Source organism: Xiphophorus maculatus, chromosome 12, assembly GCF_002775205.1.
Source record: "Xiphophorus maculatus strain JP 163 A chromosome 12, X_maculatus-5.0-male, whole genome shotgun sequence".
Lineage (NCBI taxonomy): Eukaryota > Metazoa > Chordata > Actinopteri > Cyprinodontiformes > Poeciliidae > Xiphophorus > Xiphophorus maculatus.
Window position 1 is genome coordinate 19,129,517 of NC_036454.1, and position 25,005 is coordinate 19,154,521.

Genomic DNA, 25,005 nt, shown 5'->3' on the forward strand with positions numbered 1-25,005 from the left:
AGAGGGAGAAAAGGAGCTCTGCATCTTCTGTTCGCGTACAACCTCTCAGCACAGGCTTGCACGCTGTCAACAGCCTCACTGGCAGCCTGTTGAACTCGCAGACAGACAGGATCATCACAGAGCTGCGGAGGCATGCTGCCAGACTCTGATTTGCATTTTGAATTTCACATAAACTGATTTTTCACTTTTGTAGTGTTGTCTCAGTAGCTGCCTTCATCGTTTCCAGCAGATCTGAAGCAGAGCAGTGCTGGTGCGCATGATCAATTTCAAATAAAACATTCCTCTTCTCTGCTCTAGAGCCAGGCTCAAGTTATCCTGAGGACACAGGGCAGAAAATATGAACAAAAATGACTTTCTGCTTTAAATCCAAAGCAGGGGGGCAGAGGGACGGAGTCTTGCCGTGGAGGGGGAGAAGCAAATGCCAGCAGAGAAAGAAGGAGAAAAGGAATCTAAATTCCTTCCCCAGATGTGGTTTACGAGCTGGTCTGGAAAAACCAGCGTCTGAACTGTTTTACACACTCACATAGCAGCATTGCTGCACACATGCATTAAAAACCCGTTATGCACATAAATACACATCCAAATGACAGTGTTGCTGTCATGGAGCAGGCTGCACAGACACCGCTATTTAGAAGAGGAGAATTTCTCACAAGATTAAGGATTTTAGCATCGGATCATTGTATACGTGCATGCACATTGTCATCACTATCACGCACGCACATACTTACACAGGCCAAATACGCCGAGGCATAAACAGAAAGCAACCAAAACAAACACTAGACTACAGTTCTTACTACAGCTCCAGGGAATCCCATCAGTCAATATGACATGAGGCAGGACTGAGTGGAAGTGGGGAATGCTGTCTCACATGCTGAGTTGAGTCTGGCACCATTTACACTGATGTGAACCCGGACTGGACCACGGTCTGCAAACATGACTCAAGTAGGAGCTTTGCTGCTCGCTGGAGACACATAAAGACCTCAGTGTTCACAGCAAGCAGCCAAAAGAAAACATCCTCAACCCCTATTCAGGATTACACACTATGAGGGTTACTGCTGGAATACACCATCCATCCATCCATCCATCCATCCCACATCAGGTAATGGGGGGGAAAACGTCCAGGATGGGAATCCCAGACATCTATCTCCCAGCGTCACTCTCCAGCTCCTTCTGACGGTTCCCAAGGCAAATCCAGGCCACAAGGGATGCACAGTCCCTGCAGTGGGCTCTGGGTCTTCCCCAGAGTCTCCTCCCAGTTGCACATGCAGAGAAACTTCCAAAGAGAGAAACCCAGGAGGCGTCCTGATCAGCTGCCATAACCACCAGGAGGAGAGCTCCTCTCTCCATCTCTAAAGGTGAGTCAAGCCATCCCACAAGGGAGGCCCATTTCAGCCACTTGTTCTCATCTCATGAATAGGCCTGTCATGACAACAAATTCTGCTGGATGACAAACTGTCCCATTAATTATAGTAATAAACGATAATATCAATTTTTAAGTAATAAAAGGATATGGGCATAACAATGCAAGTACGCGCTCTCAAAGATCAGTGAGCTTTAATTTCTAACGAACATTTAATACTGGAACTGGAAGACATTTTAAATATCAAAATAAATAAAACAATCAAAACAACGAATAAAAACAGACACTGAAGTTTCTGTAAACAACATTGCCCTTTGAAAAACGAGCTAATTGAGATCAACAAACCGGAGTGAAGCTCTTTGTCATCCAGTTTTTGGTAAAAAGAGAGAAAGAGACAAGAGAAAGATAAACAATCATACAAATGGAAATGATCGAGCTCGTTTTAATTCACCACGTGATTAATTGATTTATTCCTTATGGTGACAAGCTTACTAATGACCATCGGTGAGTCTCAATATATATATAAATCTGTAAATTCAGAGCTTTTTGCTAACAGATTGAAGAGACCGCTATGGTTGCTATCCCACCTTCCACCCCATGATCACTTGAGAACAAGACGCCAAGATAAGGACAGCATTGACCTCATTGACCTCTTCCGTTCAAGAACCAGACCAGCCCCAGACTTTGGGAGCTGACTGCTATCCTGAAACAGGTCGGGTAAAACCCTGACGTTCCCAAACCAGAAACTTTCCTCTCTGCTATTACGCCTTGAGATCCTAAGCTTAGCATTATCTGGATGAGTTTTCTCAGTGTGCTTTGTCTGAGCAAGAGTAAAAAATAAATCCTCACCATCACAATACCCAAGAAACCTCCATAACACAAGCTCTTAGGAATAAATATCATAATTCAGGGATTTCATTTAAAGCAGAGATTAACTGTCTGTGCTGTTTTAAAGTTGAAAATCTTAAAAAAAAAACTTTACTTCTCTAGACTGAAACCACTTATAAGCTTTCCTGATATGGTTTTGGAAAATTAGAGAACAGTGGTTTTAATGTTAAGATGTACTTTAACATTAAATGTGCTTTTCCTTATTTGATTAGTAATATACTGTGAAGCTTAAAAAAAGTCCAAAGTGTTTCTACTGTGCCTATAGAACAACACTGCTTTTTTTAAGAAACACTAAGTTATTAAACAACAATCATTTTTCAGTGTAAAAAGAGGGAAAAGAGACAAGCTTTCTGAAAGCATCAGAGTGCTAAATATATTTAAATCCCCAGATATCACAAGGCAATAGTATGAAATGTTGATTTTAACGACTAATAATGGTCGCAGGTTTTTAACATCACAGACTTGTTCAATTGTTTTATAACTGTGCTGCCTTGAAGCACATCTGTCTCCAGTTGTAAGTCAGGCAGTCCATCACAGAGACACACAGGACAACCAGTCCAGCATGCACACACTTCAGGGCATTTTAGAGAGGCTAGCTGATTGTGTCTCAATGAGAAGCATCGTTGTCTTGAATCCTAAGTGTGTGGGTTCAGATCCAGCGTCCTACAGTCACATGTTGGTGTGTCTCTGGGCAAAGGACTTCTAACCAAGTGGCCTGATCTGCATGCATGGGTATGAATGTGTGACACAGTAGTGATTTTTGTCAATGGGGCTCTAATGTAAAGCACTTTGAGTGGTTGGTATAGCTAAAAATACCCATTTAACCTAACAGTAATGTTTTGGACTGTGGGAGAAATCCAGACAGAACCAGGCGTGCACAGAAAGAACAAAAAAAGAATTCAGGTCCGTTTTACCACCATGCAGCTTCGAATTATTTTTTTTGTAAAATTACATTGAAAACTTTGTTTCTCAAAGTCAAAAATGATTGATTAAGACCAAAACTTACTGAATCCCTTTTCAACTAAACATCCAATAAAAAATAATAAAGAGTAGAACCGTTTTCATTAACCAGCATAACAACCTCAGACACAACCAAATCTGAACCTGAAGAGAGATTTAAAAGGGAAAGGTGGCAGAAACTATCAGCAAACAAGCGTGAAAAGCTTCAATAAGCATGGAGTAGACATTTCTACCAAAGCCTTTCTATAAGAGTCACTTATGAAAACAGGAAAAGTCCTGAAGAATTGGTTTTATTTCGCACAGCCTGAGAGCAAAATGATCTATAACTTTTCTGTAAAGGATCAAGGGGAGTCATCTTACATTGGTCATGGTGCTTGTGTTTTTCTCCTCGAAGTCAATGTCTTAATTTATAGATCCACTCTAATTTGTAAACCCTGCTTAAAAAAGCAGAGTGTTATAAAGTTAAGCTGAAAGTTGATTTAGAAAAGCTACTTTAAGCAGGATATATCAAGTGAAAGAGTTCTCATCAACAGAGCTGCCAAACATTTAAAGATTCATTAAAAAGTGAAACTATGACTGTCACCCTATGCAAAACCATTCAGTGCATAAATGTTGATATTTCAACAAACACTAGGAGCAGCGATGCAGAGAGAAACTGCCTAGCAACAAGAATTGATCAACTGTCAGCTGTGGCTGGCCAAGAACTCAAAAAGCTGATCTCTATCAATAAATGAAAGCTAAACAATAAGTGCAACCAGATGACGCTAAAACAGCTCTTTTATGTGGATTCTGCTACTGTGTGAAGAAGATTCAAAGCTAACAATTTTCAGGTGTTAAAAATGCACTTTAGTAAAGCCATTTTAAAATGTATTTTCTAAAGCATGCTGTGAGGAGTCTGTGGTTCATTCAAGCGGTGACCGAGGGAAAAAATACAACAGGGAGGTCGAACAGAGTACAGATCATTTGCTCTGTTTCATCTTTTGGAGCTTTCAGCCCCTGTCTGTTAATGAACATGCAAGATTTAGAAAAAGTGGCAGCATTTTGGAGTTAAATCAAGGAAATTCTCTCAGCTAAACACAGAGAGCAGATCTGGCAATGCTAACTGCACTAAACACTGATATCACAATCTAAAGATAATGTGAATTCTAATCATTCTCCTTTTGTTTCAATATAACAATAAAAACCTGGATTGATAATTGCCTACTTCCAGTAGACTTTGGGGAAGAGGAGGGTTACACCCTGGACAGGTCACCTGTCCATTACAGGCCTCTGCTCTCAACAGTAGTTATACACAATGATAACATTTTAATTGGTGACTGGACTCTTTAACATCACCTTCAAGTTAACTTCAAGATTTGCTGCCGTCAAGCATGACATATCAACATATAAACACTGACATTGATGGAGTCAATGTTTTTATGCAGCTCAAACAGAAAGAACTGGTGCTAAACTACCACCACCTCCAGTTTAGCTCTGAAACTGATACTATTAAAAAAAACGAAAAGCAAGAGGAAGCCGTAATCAAAAGGCTCTGCACCACAATAAGAATTATGGATGCTCACAGCAGGGAGAAGAAAAACCATTTCAGAGAAGGTTTCTTCTTTTAATGAATAAATAAATCAAATGCTTAATTGCTTGATGCATAAGTTTTACTCTTCAGATTCAAGGCTACAGATTACTCAGAACTTTTATTTCCTTTTAAGAAAACTTCGGTTTTTAACAGATTTCTTTTTTAAGTTGCAGAAAGTATCCATCAGTCTTCCTGTGGCGAACATTATTTTCCTCTGTGGTAGATCTCCACATCTTAAATGCAAAGCCTTTTTGGCAGCCTGAAGTCTCGGATGTCACAGCCTCCATGATTTAAGTCTTCCCCTAAACAGTTCTCCAAACAAATCCAGCTCACTGTACGACCGCACATTGGGAAGGGTTACATCAGTCTGTAACAATGATACATAAATAAAGCAGCCAAGATGATCAGCTTGATGGATTACCCATCTCAGGGGTGTCTTTCATACCCCTCTAGAAAGAATGAAAGCCGCTCGCTTCCAGGAAGAAATCACTGCAAAAAAAGAACAAAAAAAAAAAGCTCTAAACCACCGCTGTGGTCGCTTCGATGGCTTCTGGGTTTGACAGAAATAACAGCAGATATTAGGTCCAGCCTGATCTCTCAGAGTGCCCACATGACCCACTTTGGTCCTCATGCCAGCCGAGTGACTCGCCCCCTGTGGTATGTATGAAAGCCACCCTGGCCATCATGTGACTGCGAACAATGAAAGGAAGAAAGACACCGATGCCAACCACAATGAGACACACACACAAACACACCCCCACAGATCAAAAACACATACTTTGAAGATTTGCGGCCTTTTACCACAATGACCCTATATGACAGCAGAGTGGTATTAAGCATTAGTCCAGGCTATTACTACGTAAACTACTTAGCTAGGTCATGGCTCCTTCTCCTCCCTCCCTGCTCAGCTGCCCTAAGAAGTGTTTAGTACAGTTACTGGCAGGCCCGGAGAGTTTATGTAAGCCTGACCCTTCCTCGGGCCTCCCTCACTTACTTAGCCCGAGCCTCCCTGTCTCCTCTCTCCTACACACACACACACACACACACACACACCGGCATACACATACACACCTCAGCTAGCCTCAAACAGCAGGCTGATTGTGAGAGGCCAGACTTGCAGCATAAATAGCTTTATTATGCTCTCAGAACTGCCAGAGCTAACCAGCTTCGCTCTCAAACAGCATAAGGTCGAGCGAGGAGGGCCACGCAACGTTTTGTCTAATGATGAAACACCGATAATGGAACACAGATGGACAGAGGAGAGAGACGGTGCATGATGCAAACGTACAGACAAAACTGAGGAAGAAAAGAGTGTTAGCAAAAAAAAAAAACAGAGAGAGTGAGGCAGAAGGAGGGAAGGAGGGGGGGATGGCAGCAGAAACACAACCTTTTAAGGCTGCATACCCAGCAGCTCAGTGCCTGAGGTGGACTCGCAAATAGCTCATACACACATGGAGACAAATGCATGCACACACACATTTAAAGATTCAGATGCACACCAAATGGCTGTTGTTGTTTTTTTTTATTTGCACAAGCCGGTGATTTTTTTTTTCCCCCATCTTTCTTTTTCATGTGAGAGAACCAGCACAGTCTATGGCTGCAGATGAGTATCTTAATGAGATGCACAACACTGTCTTTTCATTCATCTGCTCTACTCTTTTAATACAGGGCTGAAATGTTTCCAACAGGATGCAATCTTAGCTTGGAGGAAAATCCTAAGAGGTGGGCCCAGTCTTCTTCTGGTGTTCACAAGCAGAGCCTGCCTGATACATAAGCAAACTAAGCAGCTGTCACAGAAGTCAGGTGTACAAATGTAAATATTTACTGTTATGCAGTAACTACAGTTCTCATCTCTATTTTTAAAAGGTTGTATGTAAAATCTAATTAGTGTATGTAAAATCTATTTACTTTTTCTGAGTAAAATATTTTGGTTAGCACTTTCACCATCTTACTTTTCAACTTGGTATAACCACCTTTACTACAGAAACACAGAGAACCTGCTGAAGGCATGCTGATGAGAACTAAATTTCTGATCCCAAAATCTGATTTCTCTTTGAGAACTATAATATACAGAAGGATATAGGAACAGGTAGGAAAAAACAGCATTCAGAATATTTTTTATTCCCTTCCTACCGATACTGTCCCTCCAGTACTTTAAAAGCAGAGATGATGTCAGGCTAAAAAACATGTTTTCCTCATATTTCAAAGTTAAAAGATTAGAGAGTTAATCTATCTTTTGTAAAGCCTTGGAACCCATATTTGCAATTAGCAGAGTTAGCTCAGCTAGCATTAACATTAAGGTGGCCTCCATGTGTATTTCCTGGAGCAGTGGCTCCAAAGGTTGAGATGGAGATCCCAGTAGGTGAAAAGAATCAAGAAATGGGCTCTAAAAATTTACATCAGAAAAAAATTGATTGGGGAAGGAAAAAAGCTGCCTCGCGATAAAGTGCTAACCCCCTAAATAGATCAAGAATTAACTGTAAATAACTTGTGTATTTTTTGTTGGTTTTTTTTGAAAAACTGGGTTCAATGCACAAGGCCCAGTTACTGCTAGATCTGTGCAATCAAGAAGTCATTAAAACATAGGAGAAATCTAAAAGATCTAAACAGTAGCACATTATGGCCCAATTCTGGAAAAAATGGAAGAAAAGATGAGAAAGTAGCTGACATATACTAGTCTGGAAAAGGGTTAAAAAGTCATTTCTAAGTTTTTGGGACTCCAGAGAACCACGGTGAGTCATTATCCACACATGGAGAAAGCATGAAACAGTGGGGAACCTTCCCAGGAGTGGCTGGAAAGAACACCAAGACTCGTCTCACATTTGCTAAAAGCATCTTGATAAGTGTACACGGTGCATATTGCATTGCATGTTAGTACACTGATGAGACGAAGGCAAAACCTCTGGATGGTGTGTGTTCTGTTCATCTGGCATAAAACTAGCGCAGCATTTCAGAAAAAGAACATCTTAATGAGAGCGAAGCATGGAGGCGGAGGTATTATTGTCAGGGGCTGCTTTGAAGCAGCCATTGAAGAAACTCTGAATCCTCATCTCTACATGAAAATCCTGAAAAGGAATTTCTGGCCATTAGTTTGAGACCTTGCCCTAGTCAAAGTCCAGACTTCCATCTGAATGAGATGGTAAAAAAAAACCTTCCAATGTGGCTGAATTAAAATCAGTGAAGTGGATCAAAACTCGTCCAGAGGGATGTAAAATAACTCTCAAATGAAACCTGAGCAGATATGAGCTGCGAGGTATAGAGATGCAGTTACTTTCTCACATAAAGCCATGTTGGTTTCTATAGCTTTGTTCCCTCACAAAACAAAAACCTGCTTCTTGCATTTACTATGCCTCTTTTTTTGTTTGACGTCAACATTTGTTTAGTGATCTGAAACATTTAAGCTACAACAAAAAAGCCAAACAAGCTAACTCTGTAAGGGGGCAAATACTTTTCACAGGACTGCACTGCTACTAGAGGTATAGTGCATTAATGTTTGAACATGGATGATATAAAGGGGATATTAGGCGGGCTCTGATGATTTATGGTTGTTTGAAGGGGCCCCAAATCAAATTCAGCTTAAGGTCCCGGACAGCCTTGGACAGGCTCGGATCACAAATCACACAAGCGGAGAAGCGAGTTTCTAAGTTAGATGACCGGCAAGGTGAAAGAAGCCATCAAACGGATTATTCTAAAAATCATGACTCCTAGAACAAACGCTCCCATCTCCGCCTGCTCAACATGGATGGCACATGCATGAGCTCGACTATAAGGTGGCAGGAAGGACGACCATAAAACTCCACATGTGGGGCAGCCATAATTGAAAATGATGGTCCTTGGAGTTGGCTCATGAAGAGATGCACACACACACACATGCTGAGACACACACACACACACGCACACGCACACGCACACACACACACACACAAATCCCCAGGACAAACCATATGCCAGGTAGCAAGAAACCCATCCTCACCTAACTACACCCTGCACAAGCAGATGAATGTTAAACCATTTTAACTGCAGCAGAAGCCACAAAATGGCTGTCAGCAAAAAAAACACCTCCCCTACTCTCCCACTGTCTTCCTCCTTCCCCTCACCTCACCCCCCACCTCCGTTCTCTCCCTGTCTTCTCCCTCTGCTACGACTTTCCTTCGCCCTCCACCTCGCTCCCTCTCCTACCCCCCACTTCACTCCCTCTTTCTCTCAGAGCGCTCTGCCAAAAGGTGCTCCAGTGCCGATATTCTGTTCACAGAGACTGCCAACAGTTAGATTTGTCCTTGGATCCCGTTCACATTCCCTCCCTCCCCTCTCCTCTCCCTGTGATCCTATTTCGACCTGAGGTCCTCAGCCCAGAAGGGGATACACCTAATCGATTTCTCATGCTTTAATTTAAAGGTGGCACAGGCATCTTGTTACCTAATAGGGAGTAACAACAGCCAGCTTGGTACTTTTTATGCCGGGGAGAAAAAAAAAAAAAAAAAAGGGAAAAAAAGATGAAATTGCTGCCTTGTTTTGAGTGGGAGAGGGGAGCTGAAAGTGCTAACGAGACAGGATCGATAAAATTACCTCTATTATCCATCCTTCAACATGGTCATGCACTGCTTGCCCTTTATCACCCACATGAGCTCACTTCCACAACTTCACTCCCACATGTTCAGGAGAGCTGACCGAACGTCGGCTCTGCTCCCTCCACCCTACAGCTGCGCTCGTCTTCAGGTGGACCTGGACCGGACTGGAGTTTTAAAAAGGCTGACATTCTCCTTCATCAACGGCACAACACTAGTACGTGTATTCACTCGTTTCTATTTTCTCGTACCCAGAAAATAGAAAACCCGACCAGGTATTGATCCAGGGAGCACAAACTGGAAGAAACGTGCATGTTCTAGCATTTCTGCACCGAGGTGTAATGCATTTATGCTATGATGTATCTATTATGCACTCATCTTTAGGCTCAATTCACAGGTTTTCAATGAGTTAGCACTGCAGACTGAGATGGCCAGTGAAGACGGCTGATTTTGTGTCTGGCTAAAAGTGACAGTGATGACTCAGTCATGCTTTTTCAGATCACTGTCCTGTTAAGATACCAAATGAACAGAACCCAGCAGCTTTTTAACTTTAAACGATTTGGTATATCAAAGAATTTATAATGTATTTCACTTTAACAAGGCCCCACACTGTTTGGAAGAAAACAGTCCCGCAGCATCACAGAACCCTCACCATGCTGTGCAATGGATATGAGATGCTTTTCATTCTTTGTTTCAGCCCTGACTCATTCCTGGTGTTTCTTGCCAAAACACTCAGTCTATGGCCGACTCCCATTTTGCTACTTATCCTTCATCGTTAGCCTTCAACCCTACTTTTCTCTTGGAGTCCAGATAGTTTCTGGACTCCCAGTAGGGAGGAGGCGAAGGGGCCAAAGCGCCAACAAAGTGATGTTTTAATAGTGGAAACTACAGAACAAATCAGATTTATTACAAGAGTACATGAGGGTTTAGATTCTGGGACTTTTGGACTCGTTTATGCAACTCCAACAGAACAAATAGTAAATTCAGCAACCAGAAGGAACTTAATGTTATTTTACAGCCTGAAAAAGTCAGAAACATCTGTGGGGTTTTTATGCTCCACATAATGTGATGCTGTGCGATGAACTGTCAATGATAAATGAAGATGAAGGAAGTAGAAGAAGCATCTGATTAAAGCGCAGTGTTTGATTGGTGAGGTGGACATTTCCTTGGACCAAAGATGCCAAGCAGAACCTTGAATCCCATTTCCTAGTGTCACCTCTGACCCTTCACACTGAACTCAGGTAAAGACAGACATTCTAATGAAATGTCAGGAGCTCCTCGTGTTAAGAAGCTAAAAATGAACCGACTTCAATGTAATTGAAATAGTCAAGATTGTTTCTATGATCCATTATCAATAAAACACACTATAAGGTTCATGAATTAAATAGGAGAAATTAAGCACAGTATTTTTAAATGTCCTTCAAAAAGAACTGAGGTTTACTGATCTGACCGCAAGTATTGTGAAGCATGTCAAACTTTAAAATATTGAATTTAGTACATTTTTACACAAGGGTGAAACCTGAAATTACATCTAAGTAGACCTAACCAGGTTTGAAACTTGTTATTGTGACTGAAATAAGTAGAAACTAAATACATTGACATGAATCAAGCTACATCCTAGCAGTGGTTTGTGTATCTGTATTTATGCTTTTATTTCTCAACAAGCAAGAAAACGACATCCAATGCAGGATTCATAACAGTTTGCATGTCACATAAAGCCGTACGTTCAAGTACATGTAATCAGTAAGAGCTGATGCTGCATCATCTGATCACTATCCTGCTAAAAGATCAAGAGGCAACAGAGGCCACCACATTTCTTTTAAATTTATCGGTACTTTAAAGAGTCCAAGGCCACTGGAACAGAAAGTGGCCCACAGCATCACAAAACCTCCACTCTGTACTTAAGAGTAGGCATGAGGTGATATATTCATCCTTTGTTTCATGCACCTGGATTGGGTGTTTGTTGGGGAAAATTCTGATCTTTGGTTGACTCTGGTTTCATTTAATTCCCCTTAATGTTACTGTTAGCCTCCGGTCGTGTGTTTCTCAGCAGTAAGTCATCCTAATCGTTTCTGCAGTGTAATTAAAGGGAGCTGTGTTTTGGCTCTAGCAGGTCATGGCTGTCCACCTGAACTGACCAAACTAAAGATAATTTATCAGAGAACCACCTAGACAAGAGAGTCATGTTAACCCCAGAGGAGCAGCAGGTGTGGACGACTCAGGAGAGAGAATATGTTGATATTTAGTTTAGAGTGGCACAAAAGAAAGTCATAAGAAGTGACAAGCTTAAACTTTCAAAACTTTCAACATGCAAAATACCATGTGGGGTTGAAAACTAACGCTGACCCCCCCCCCCCCCCCAAACACATCCTCCTTGTGGTGAAACATGGCGGAGGTAGCGTCATGCTGCGGGGATGCTTTTCTTTGGTTGCACTGGATGGAGTTAAAAACAGAGCCATCCAGGAAAAAGAAAACCTGACCGAGGCTGCAAGATACTCCAGACTAAGGACAAACTTCAACAACAAGGCTGACCAAACAGCAGTTCAGATCAAAGCATGTGATAGGGTGGCCTAGTCAAAGTCCAAACCTAAGTTCAACCAATATTCTGCAGAGTAAAAACAAATGAGAATTCGGAACCATCTTTGCGAACTAAAAGCGTCGCAAAGATGTGAAAAGACGACTTCAAGCGTTTGAATTTCTGGAATCTTTCACAAAAAAAAAAATAATAAAAAAATCTCAAAAACGCAACGCCACAACAACACATCAAAACCCATAGAGCCCAAATCAGTTCAGTACAACTAAACACCCTAAAAAAGTAACAAACACCCCGTCCTCTCACCACCTTGCACAATATGACGGATTATCAATGTCAAATGAAGACGCAGGAGGCAGAGCCCAGCAGGAAAATATCTGATCTAGCAGCGGTTTTTGATGAGTGAGGTGAACCTTTCCTCCTGTGTTGGTAGAGAAGACCCAATCAAAGCCGCACAAGCGCCAAGGTGCTACCCAGCGATAACAAATGCTGCCTCCCTGGGTGATGCAGCCTTGTTTGGGTTGCCTACGTGCGTGAATCTGCCCGCTTATTTTGTGGGCATGTGACTGCAAGCAGCATTGTCAGCGCGCTCCCTGCGAGGAGCCGTACCTGAAGGCGCGCACGGCTCTCGCTTCAGACCTGCATGCAAAACAAGAAACACTTTCAACAGCAGCGCAGGCACGCCGACATGGACAGAAGAAGAGGTGCGTTCAGGTGCGGGGAATGTGCTCAGTCAAGCGGGGCTACTTACCCATGTCTAATGTTGTCACACAGTCGGCTCTAACGTGTGAATATTTCATCAAGATCATTTACAATCCATTTAGCCAAGACACGTCTTTTACACAAGCGACGGATGGGATGACAGCCTCCCGGGGAGCTGTCAAACGGTGCCGGGGAGTAAATGTGGATGGATTTTTCTCTGACAGAAAACCCCGGGGAAAATGGCGTCAACAGCGCGTTGGAAAGAGAGGAGCGAGGGGGGAAATAGGACTTGCGGGCGATCCGATGAGAATCGAGGTTGCAAAAAAAAAAAAAAAATAGAGATTAAGGGGGGGAAGAAAGAAAGAAGAAGAAGAAGAATCCAGCAGGAAACTTGGCGGTCGTGTCCAGGTTCTGCCAGAAAGGAGAACCGATCGGGGTCTCCTGCAGGCGGGAGCAGCCGGAGAGCCGCAGCGGTGCAGAGAGCGTGTCCCGGTGCCTTGCGGGATCGCTGGTGAGTCGGCGCTGAGATCCCTCGCAAATCCGCTACTCGGCTGGAAGGAGGGGAGGAGGAGGAGGAGGAGAGGAAGAAGAAGGAGGGGGAGCAGCTCTGTTACTGCAGTCAAAACAAGCAGCCCGCATCCGACTACAAGCCAAAAATCCAAACGAGGGGGGAAAAGACTTTCTGCGACAACAGAGCGCGCTTTGAGCCGTGTCCGTGCAGCGGAGGACCGGGGAGCTGAGGCTGCACACCGCGGGTTAGCTCGCTTTAGGTCGCCGGCTGCACTGGATCAAGGCTTTCTCTCGCTCTCTGAGCCTGTGTGCCTCTCTCTCGCTTTGCTTTTCCAATCGGTGAATGTCAGGTCCCGGAGCCTGGTGTCTGGTAATGATCTCACCCAGCAGACTGGAAGCTCTGGCCAAGCTGAGCCGACCAGAGCAGAGGAGGAGGAGGAGGAGGAGAACGAGGAAGAGGAGGAGCGAGATCGCCTCCTTCTGGCTGCAAACAGCCTCTGCACGTCCCTCGTTTCTGTGTCCACCTGCTTTTCACCAGTTTTCTCCAAGGGGGACAGCTTATAGAGACATTCTGATAGTTTAATGTAATGGAAATGAGAGGAGGGGCTCAAGCTTTTCTCTGCAGACGCACAACATGCATCTACAGAAAGGCTCTGAGTAATAGAAAAAAATATTACTTCAGCTGGTTAATATATATGCATGAACATTGCAGAGTAAGGAAGTAAAAAAACGTACACGTTTAAAGGAGTAATTATGAAAAAATATTCTGGTTTTGAATTTCATAAATTGACCGAAAATAGCTCGGATAGAAGTGAAACAATTTGATTATGCCAAATAAGTTAATTTTTCTAACATTCACAAAAAAAACAGTCAGTAATTAAGTAAATTTATTAAAATCTTTTAAACTTTTCAACATTTTCTCTCACTACAACCATAAATCTAAATGTATGTTATATGAATATTTTAAACTTTGGAGGAAATAGGGGCCCATAGCATCACAGAACCTCCACTATACTTAATGGGCATTTGTTTGTTGCTAAAAAGCAAAATCAACGATTGAACTAAATCCTGTTTTACTTCTTACCCCTGATCCTCATCCAGCAACCCAATCTTTCTAAAGTGTACAGCTTTATAGCTGATAAAAACATATTTTAAGGAGTTAATGGACAGATGCTGAAAATATGGTGCAAAGTTGAATTACAAAAATGTCAAAGACATTTTCATTCAGCCTTCTGGATCTCATCTTTTCCAGAGACTTGTTGATTAAAATGCTAAATCATATTTTGCTGACAGGAGAACAGCATATCCTGGACAGAAGAGAGTCCAGAAACCATCCTGCAGCTCAGAGCAGATTAAACATCACAAAGCAAAATAGACCACCAGCCTACTGGTCTACAGTGGTCTTATAAAGTGATTAGAGACTCATCTCTTTGGAGAAAATTCTTTCACCTCCAAACAAATTCAAACAGGATTACTAAATGGTTCAACTTTACTCCCTTCAAGGAGACGACGAAACAGACCTTTGATGAGTGATAACAAATCTTACTATCTATGTGTGCGTACCCCAAGGGGGCGTTTTGACTTTTAACACCTCCTGCAAACGGATGAGTTAACCTAAAAATAAAATGATCACCTTTGACTTAACAGGAAATAGTTTGCACTCCTGGGATGACGTGCAGAGATGAGATCTGACAGCATCAGGACACTTCCTTCCAATTTATCTTGTGTGCCCAGTAAGACAGAAGCTGCAACATCTCACATCGCCCACACGTTTTATTCAGAGTAAAACAAGGTGGGCGTTCGCGTGGGGCCGAGCTGGTGAATGGAGGGAGACTTAAGAGGCTCTGTTGATGCGTGGGTGTTGTGTGCATGCATGTGAGTGCTGGTGATTTCCCCTTAATATGTCAGAATAAAAAAGGAGGATGGAAAACTCAACATCAAACCACCGTGAACGAGCTGCAGTTGTTCCATCGCTATCAGAGCTTCGGTTTGCATCACGGACCCATGCAAAACCTGACCTTCCATGCGTTGGAAACCTGCTTTAGCACTGACAAGCCATGCAAATGACCTCACACGACCTTTTTCCCTTGGTGAGCCACAGTTGCAAGCAGTTCCTCAGCCCAGCCCTGTGCATGTATGCGTGTGTTTGTGCAGAACGCCCACAGAGAGATGTTTCATTAGGGTGGAGGCTCTTTGAAGTCAGTAGTAGGTAAACACTCAACTCCAAGCTTGTAGTTAAAAATCTGCAGTGCCATCAGCAGCCCGTGTGCTGATACTTTTCACTTCCCCTGCTGAGATACACCAGATTCACAAACCTCGTGTGTTTGTGTGCTTAGATGGATGCAGTCTCTGATTCAAAGGAAGTGTTTTCACAGCTTTTTACAAACATCACTAAATGTTCTATTTATAAATACATGACCGGTTTTGAATCCCTTTAGATACTTATTTCACTTCCTTTTTAACGAATTATGCTTGTTATGATGTTAGATATATACCATTAAATGGCATATATCTAACATTTCTCCATATTTCTATATTGCATTAGAGCCTCTGGAGTTTTGTAATGGTTTCAATTATCGTGTATGAAATAAATACTTATCATACTCTAATCACAAAAACAACCAAAAGGATATACACTGGAAGTTTTGCCAATTTTTGTTTGAAATTATTCTGTTTAGTGGGTTCCCTGTGTTTCCCTTTTGTGTTTACCAGACATTCATTTTCAGTTTTCCATCAGTTCTCTGTATATCCTTGTTTTTCCCCAAACCTGCAACTTGCAGTCAGTTAGACCCACCTGAGTGCCGCTCCAGTAATCTCCCTCCACTGTGTTTATCCTTCGATTTGCTTTCAGGTTTTGTCATGTTTGTTCTTCCATTTTATACTCCTTCCATGGTGCTTGACATAATGACTTTATTAAACATTATCCTTTCACTATGATTCCTCCTCCTGACCGCATTCAGGTGCTCTTTCACTGTGACAAATACCGAATCACCCTGAAACAGTGAAACGGTAGTGAAAGCCTCGTGATGTGGAGATGCTTTTCTTCAGCAGGGAAAGAGAAGCTGGTGAATGGAGCTCAATATTGGGCAATGCTGCAAGAAGAGCAACAAACCCAAATGTGCAGGCAGAGCAACAATGGAGTGGTTCAGATTAAAGCACATCCTGTGACCCAGTAAAGGTCCACTCCTAGTCAATTGGGAATCTATGGCATGACATGAAAACTGTACTGACCTAACTTATCCATTCTGTCTGAGTTTGAGCTATTCTACAAAGAAGAAAGGCAACATTTTCCTTCCTGTGGAAGTGCAAAACTGGTAGAAACATACCCCAAAAGACATGTGTAATAATTGTAACTAAATGTACTTCTACAAAGATGAGTCTGGGCACCAAATACAGCCTTTTCAAAGTTTCACATGTAACAAATGTGTCCTTTGTATTCCAGTTCACAATTATGTACTACTTATGTGTTTTCTATCACATATAATCCAAGTGAAGTATATTGAAATTTGTGGTCCCAACGTAACCAGGGTATCATTACATTTGCAAATCACTGCATTGTGCATTGTGTTATGATCTACTGTATATGTATATTTGTGAATTTTACTACTTCTTTCACAAGAGCCTGATGTCTAAAAATAACTCTGATGATAATTTTTAAATGGCAGCATTTAAAATTGCTCCTAAGTTCTGGAGCCTTAGGGGTTCTGAAACTATTTTAATTATGTCAAATAAATTAAGTCATTTGTTCCAATATGGTCATAAAACCATAAAGCCACGGGGATTTAACTCTAAATTAATGCCACATTAAAATTTAGGTTGATTTTGATCATTTTGAAAACGACTCTGAAATACTGCTAGAATAGCAAATCAGGTGTGTGCGGTCATGTGTGTGTGTATCATCACATGCATTGATCTGGGATGTGTGTGAAAGCACAAAGAGACCCCAGAGATCGAGGGGTCAACAGCTGCTCCCTAACAACCAATCAATGGCAGTGTATCAGCAGAGATTACCCTCTCAGAAACACACACACAGACACACGAAGAAGGCCCTCTGCTCTCCAATCTGCTGCCATGGATACCGGATCCAGGAGGGCCGAGAGGGAGCCGTTTTCAGCCTAAACTGTAAATATTGAATTACGAGGAAGGCAAGGAATGGAGCAGCGTGCAGGACAGCCTTCCTGCCTGAGCGATCCAAATATCTGGAGAATCTTTTCATCTCTATTCACCGCTACAGGAAATCTGGTGCATCATTCATCGCTCGTGAGGTTCAGCATAAAAAAATAAAAATAAAAAGATTCAGTCATTCATCTAAGTGGCCTTACTCCCTCGTCTCTCTTCCCGCCTTTATTCAACAAGAGGGATGCATGTATGTATGCAACAACAAAAAAACTAGTTTCCTTCATTTCATGTGCAACTCAAAACGGAATTCAAGCATTCAAAGCACCTTATGAAAGGCTGAAGTTTTTATTTTACAACAAAGTATCAGCAGAGGGAAGGAGATGGGAAGATGAGGATGAATTGAGGGGGAAATTACCTAACAATTAATAAATGCTCTAAGTGGGGCCAGTGGAGAAAAGTGCTGGAAGGAAACACGAGTGAATGTCAATAGTAGGTTTGTGAAAAACAAGAACAGCAGAGACAGCAGGAGATGAAAGAACTCTGGTATTAATGACAAAGTAGCAACTCCTGACAGGACAGAAGGGGAAGGAGAGTGGACGCGCCAACCTTGAGCTGACATTGTGAGCGGGAGAGACTCGCGTTCGTTCAATCAATGAGGGGGATTTTCTCAGGGAGTCCACTAATCTCACAGGACAGCTGAGGGTTCATCAGAGCCAGGGGGACCCCTGGGACCCGCGGAGGTAATGGGGTTAGCCAACACAGGGGCAGAGGAGCGTGCTGATCTGAGAGTGCAGAAGGACAGGCTCTTTGGAAACGCAGACCGCGCGGTTGTGTGTTGCAAAACAAAATGAGATGCACGCATGACTGTGTGGGTGTCAGGAGGAGCGAGGGCCATCCTGATAGAAGGAGAAGTTAATGGGACGTGTGACGAGGCTGATTGCGGAGCCCTTGCTGATCTGGAGGGGTTAATGAAGTAAATGGCTTCTTGGGTCGCACGCCATTGAATGCCGTCTCTGGCTGCAGACACACACAGAAACACACAAAGGGACTCTTCTCCTTCATTTACCTTCCAAAGATAACAACGTCTACAGCCAACAGCTGCAGCAAACATGTTGGGTGCTCTTATCATTTTAGACCCATCTTGAAGCAGAGTGAATCCAGTATTGCTCAAGTAACATAAGTAGAAATCCGGACCAATAAATCTACATATTTTGTTATGATTATTTGGTTGCTTAACACAGAAAATCAGTGTTAAATAAGCTTACTAAAGTGCATTGAATCCTTTTAGGAGAGAAAACTTGCAGAGATCTTCTTTATGGAGAAGATAGTGACATGGATAACTCGAGTATAATACTCACCATCTCCATTTGTGTTTTTTAAATAAACTTTAACCTGAATTCAAAATACTCTAGCAGCCTTATTTATTTTCTTTGAAATCATCTGAGAGTCTCGTTGCTACTGTGTTTGGGCTCGATGTCTTGCTGAAAAGTCCAACCTTATTTCATTGTAAGAATATAATCAAGTATGTCTCACGGTTTGCATTGCTATCTAAAAAGTGTAATTTAAGTCTCACCTGATATTCTTCCAGCATTTAACGGACTTCTCCATCTGTTCTACAGCAAAATGCTTTTTCTTCTTCAGTGGAGTGTTGTGCTGTGAGTGAGCATAGAGGCCATAGTTGTTGAATGCATTACTTATCGTTTTTAATAGAGAAACTGATCCTACTAATTCAATGTGCTTCTGACGCTCTCCACAGCTGATCTTTGACTCTTAGAAAAATCTAAATATTCTACAACAATGCAGACGTAAAGTTCCCAGAAGAGAGTTGTGACGCTCTCCACAGCTGATCTTTGACTCTTAGAAAAATCTAAATATTCTACAACAATGCAGACGTAAAGTTCCCAGAAGAGAGCCCTTTACTTTCACCCAGCATGAAATGTTTCTCATAAAATACTTTGAAAATGAAAAAACCTTTGTAGAGGCAATCATTTAAGACTAAACCAGCAGATTTCAGCAGCTTTTTGTGTGCTTTTTTTTGGTTTTTGTACCTTCTCGACCCTCCTTTTCGTCCTGTTTGTATAATTCGTTATGTCAATCCAGGTTATTGAACATTTCCTCTCATTTGTATATGTGTGTTGTTACTAACATGTGGTGTGAAGGGCACGTAAAAAGCCCCATTAGAAATATATTTGTTGAGAAAACCTTGACGTTTTCCGTTCTTATTTGTCCCACTGTGTTCTCCTGTCATTTCTCTTTGCTTCTGCAACGACAACGAAAAAGACGACTAAGCCTCCATGACTTATTGGACAAACCGCAAGCTATTCAGAGCAGTTGATTAAAAAAGCGCAGCTCTGCAAGCAGTGTGTTGGCTTTTCTGGAACTCTCAATTGGACACATGTGCTTTGCATATGCAGCCAGACTCGAGGATACAGGCACACAGACAAAGGGGCAGAAAAACAATATGGCAAGACTTTGTTCTTCATTCAGGAGCTCAGAAAGAGATCATTTTAATGAGAGCGATAATGAAGTCTGAGAGAAGGATGCGGCCCGGAACAGAAAAAAACAATATTGACGAGGGAGCTCAGACAGCAACAAAGCCCTAAATGCAGTTGACTGTGGAGTCCCTGCTGGCTCTGTCTTTGTGAGGAGATGACACTGCACCCATCCCCCTGCTACTTATAGGGACATTATCATAATGTTGGCTCTATTTGAGATGAGCTATGAGAAGTGGGCTCATCTTGAAGTCCTCCACATGCCTGGTGCATGCTGAGGGAGGACATTGCTGAACGGGGGTTGATGCCCTAATGGAAATTCAGCCTGACAGTTCTTGCATGTAACAAAGCAACACAGGACTGACAGCGCCGATTTGATGGATCTGAACATCGCTTGTAAACACACCGCAGCAAGGAAGATACAGACCGTCCTTCTGCTGTCCTCTGTTTCCTCATTGTCTTGTCACCGCAGACATCTGAGAGGAATGAAGAGGACAAAGTGAGCGACAGTGCAGAACACGGTTGAGTGTCATGCAGTCGAGTTTCATAAATGTGGGTTTAAATCCCGGCTTACATGCTGTCACTCTGTATGCAGACCCAAAAAGAGCAATGGATTCAATGTGTTGGTGTCTATTAGACCACTGAAAAAGGAATAATACGTTCTGAGAATCAGATGATGTTTGTCATAGCTTGTGTGAACCTTCACACCTCGCACATCCACCCTGCAACATCCTGTTGTGTTAGAGCCCTGCCTGTGGTCAAATACAGCTGCATGTCTCTCTCTGTCTCTCTTACTGTGAGTGTGTGTGTGTGTGCGTGCGTGCATGTGTGAAAGAGTCAGAAAGAGAAACGAGGAAAACTCCCCAGATGAGAGAACACTGCCACTTCCCCCTGTGAGTGAAACAAAGACAGAACCATGCAGCAGGTGTATGAAACACAATGCTGAATCATTCATAGCTTACATGTCCAACAACGGGGTCAAAGTTTTGTTTAAAACTTTTATAACTGCATATGTCTCTTAAAAACATTTTAAAAAAATATGATAAATATGATAGAAAAAGCATTAAAACGTATGTAAAAACAAAGTCTGCTTTGCAAAGGAACAATTTGAAGCTATGGTTGCAAACACTTTTTTGTGCATGTCAGTGTGATGTACTTAGTTTAAGGATGGCAGGGGCTAAAAACAAGTCTATGTTAGGCTGTAATAAAGAGAAACTGCGAGAAATGTGAAATAAAACGTTATAGTATCTGTCATGGTACGCACTCGAACAACTTCCTCTTTGAATAATCAGATCTGTAAGGTACAATGTCGGAAGCACCCACACACCACACACTCACCCGTGCACACACACTATGAAAAAAAAGACATCTGGCCTGCATTTGTTGTTTACTGTACATTGTGTGAACACTGTCCCATCTAAAGCAGCTCCCCAGCGGCAGGATGTGGTGGTGCGACACGTCCTCGCTCAACAACAACCACTTCCTATGAGTTTGATAAACAGCGTTGTGGTTTCACTCTCCTCCTGCCCTGTCGTACATGGGGGAGTACACATAGCACACCTCAGCTCGACAGCGCCACCATCTGCTCATAAGACCAGAAGAAGTGAGACTGACAAGTGTCCTGAAGTATTAGGTACTTTGGAACAGTTCGAATGCCCTTTGAACTTTATCAGATTTGGTCACACATTTGTGAGGATTTCTGTGGGATTTTACATGACCAACACTGAGCAGGGTGGGATTGTGGACGGAAAACGAGAACAGAGTCCGCAAATAAAATTTTTTTTAAAAGATGTGTTAATTGGTCACAAGTAATTAAATAAAGGTTGTCAAAATTAACTGGTTTACTTTTGTTTCACTTAACAGCTTAATAAACCTAATAAATTAATTTGTATAAACTTAATTTGATTACTTGTAACCAACTACTGCAATGTTTCTAAGTTTGATCATGGTTTTCACAATTCCTGTTCAGTTGTGCATTTGCTATCCAGCCCTCAGGGGTATCTGAGTAAAGAGAGATGAACACAAATACATGCCACACTTCTCAGATTATTAGACAACAACAGCCTCATGTCAATTAACAAACAGAGGAAATCAATGTGTCACATTTACCTTAAATCTAAAAGGATCTGAGTTACAGCCACCGCAGAACAGCAACATTACACTTTAGTTCAGTCTCTGTGTTTCTGAAGGTTGATGATTTGGTGGCAGAAAAGACTGTAGCGCTGCTTCTCTCCCTTTTTTTATTTCTTCCTGTCTTCTCTCCTCTTCTCGGTTGCATGGGCACATACTGTCAGTCACATCTGTGAGCTGTCAGACCCAGAACATGCATACATCTGAAGCGGGGTGGAGGGAAGAGGGGTGCATTAGGCATGCTGATCCTTCACACTCCCCTTGTCAAACTTAACATTGAAATGAAAGTCAGTGGTGAGTGTTTAGAAAGTGTGAGCGTGCAGGGGGTGTTTGTGTGAGTGTGTGAGGCAGGAGACAAGTAGGGTCAAAGGAGAGGAGGCATGCCTAATCCTGTGGGATGTGGTGGTATTTTACTGTGAATGGGGATGGGATGTAGAGATGTGCTCAGTAGTGCATGGATCACAAAAACTTCCTAACTGACAGAACGGAGTCCTGGGGGACCATTGTCAAAACTGGTGAAAGGAAAGAAATGACAGGAAAAAGGAAAACTATCAGCAACACGATTCCATTATACTAGTAAAATGATTGAGAACTGAACAGAAAAACATTTTAATTGACATTTAAATTGCTTTGTATGAACAGACCTACAGTTTCAAGTTTCATGAAATTTCCTTATATGTTTCACAAACATCGATTTACCATGTCATTCATCGTTCCATTTTCTAATCCTGTCTCATGTAAGGTCAAAGGGGGCTGGGTGCCTAAGTGCAGGAGGCAGAGGCGTTGCAAAAGGAGCAAATCTCAGAGCTTTGGTTTATGCTGGACCTACAAAAAGATCTAAAGACTCATATCAGAGTCTAAGACCACCATATATGGTGCCAGGCAATGGTGCCAGGCAATGGTATAGTCCATGTTTAATGTGCATATATGCACATGTACTGGTCAAGCATAGCTCTGCGACATCCTTGAAGCTTTTGAAAAGAAAACTCCTTCAACTCTAGAAAAGAGAAAATAATTAAGCTGTTACTTCTAAGAAAGGCACACATTAACACAGTGAAACCCCTTGGTGGTCATGAAGAACTGGATCGGTCATGTTTCCTCTAATATGTTGTAGGCAACTATTTTTCTAATTTATTTCATATGATTGTACTGATTAATGTTTGTTATTTTATCTTTCATGTATGCTCTTATGTTAACAGTGTTAAATTATGCTCTTTAGGTATTGTAGAAAATTTGTTTGGCAAACAACATTAAGTAAATCACATTGGTGAACTCTGCCCTCATTCTGTTTGACCAATAGGTTTGTAAAATTACTTTGCTCTACTTTTAGTGACTTTTGTACACAAGTTGTCTGCAATTACTTGTCTTGTTCACTTATGACTCTGAGTGTGAAGACACAAAAGGTGTCAAAATGTTGGTCTCCATCAGGTTTGTGCAATAAAAATAAAAACTGACCCATGACCTCCAAACGTTTCTGGTTTTGCAAACTGGTTGCCCTTCAGCACTGCAGCACCTGATTCAGCCACTGTTTATCTGAAGATACCTCCCATAATCTTTTTCAACACAGAGGAACATCGGCCAAGTATCACACTAAAATTTTTAGCCAGTATGTAAAACTCTGTGTAGCGCTGTGGAAAACTAACTCTATGTCACACCTTGAATGCATCACCCCCTCTGTGAAACATGCAATGGGCATGCTACTCCTCAGCAGGGAAAGGGACGTTGGTGGGAAGATTGACCTTTTCTTCTGTCCTTTGGAAGGAAAGGGTAGACTTTGAACTGCAGTCTAACACATAAAGTGCCTGAATTCATTTTTGCAAAACTTTGAAATCATTCTGTATCACAAAACACACTTGTTAGAGTGATGCTGCAAAAACCCACCACCACTCAAACTCTTGAACACGAACAGGTCGTCCAGAAAATAGTGGATGAGGGCAAGTCAAAGAAAAACAGCATGGGAGACTTCCACATTGTGAAAGAAAGCGGATGGGGAGGATAACAACAGTGACTGTAATGACAAGAAATTTCTGATAAAATTACAGTAATAGTAATTAGCCATGTTCTGCACTGGCAGGACTGTGTGTCCAAAACTAAACAAGCAGCACTAGAGGCCTTGATAATCAGGGCATGCGGAGAAGAAAATGGGAAAAACATCACATCTTTGCTTCCAAAAGATCTAAGGTGCATCATTAAGTACACTCAAATGAAACCGTTTTCAGTTTTAGCCTGACTTCAAACATGACTTTGATCCAGAAACTGTCATAACTCACAAAAGGTAAACTACAAAAACTCAAGCAAAAAATCTGAGATAAAACTGTGTAATCTAATGAATGTAATTTGGACAGAGTAAGTAATCACAGCATCAAACATAATAAAACAAAACAAATTAAGAAAAGTTAAGATGCCGCTCAAAAGTCAACACAAATAAATTTTTCTTTTCTTTTTACTTTGGTTGCCACAAGAGAATATGGACCCTTGCCTTAATGGGTTATTGCTTCTTACATGAGAACCCAGTTTGGTTGGTTGGTCTGGTACTTCTTTAGATGGTTTCTGAAATGTTCTGTGAGACTTTATATAGACCAGAGTGCCCCATTCTAAATCGTATTTAGTTAATTGCATTTGTCACAGATGGACTCATTTCAAGTAAAGCAGAACTGAGGAACCACAACCCAAGAGATATATAAACAGTACAGAGTCTTTCAAATGATGTTGCTTTGGAGAAGAAATACCACAAGCAAATTAACATACAATGTAAGTATATTGAATATACAATTAAAAATAATATTAAAGTTAAGATTTGTTTTCCCCTGACATTCTCAGTTCACCTGACCTATAATAGTTGTGAAGGAAGTGAAAGTGTCATGTCTTTTAGGTGGAGTATGTGCAGAAAGTCACTGCAACAAAGGTTACATACATGAACATGTTCAGCATGGTGAAAATATATTTTCATAAAACACAATATTTTCTGAAAAAAATACTTTATTTTCCAAAAGATGTTGAGTTTTATTCTGGCTTTGAGAACTGTTTTTTTTTTTTTTCAATAACAGCTTTCAGAAAACTAAAGTTACTTGACATCAAGTTCTCACTGATTGCATGACAAATATAAGCAGGAGGTGGCGCAGTTGACACTTTTAAACAGCCTGCGTTAACCCGGTAGTAGAAGAAAACAGCGGCGG

At 41.7% G+C, this 25,005-nt stretch overlaps 1 protein-coding gene across 1 annotated transcript in view; it reads right to left on the reverse strand.

Moving 5' to 3' along the window:
* Positions 1 to 17,368, reverse strand: part of setbp1 (SET binding protein 1) — a 56,500-nt gene extending 39,132 nt beyond the window's left edge. The window contains exon 1 of the mRNA XM_023344102.1: positions 12,628 to 17,368. The gene's annotated coding sequence lies outside the window, so the exon portion shown is untranslated. The remainder of the gene's footprint in view (positions 1 to 12,627) is intronic.
* Positions 17,369 to 25,005: the final 7,637 nt, after the last annotated feature.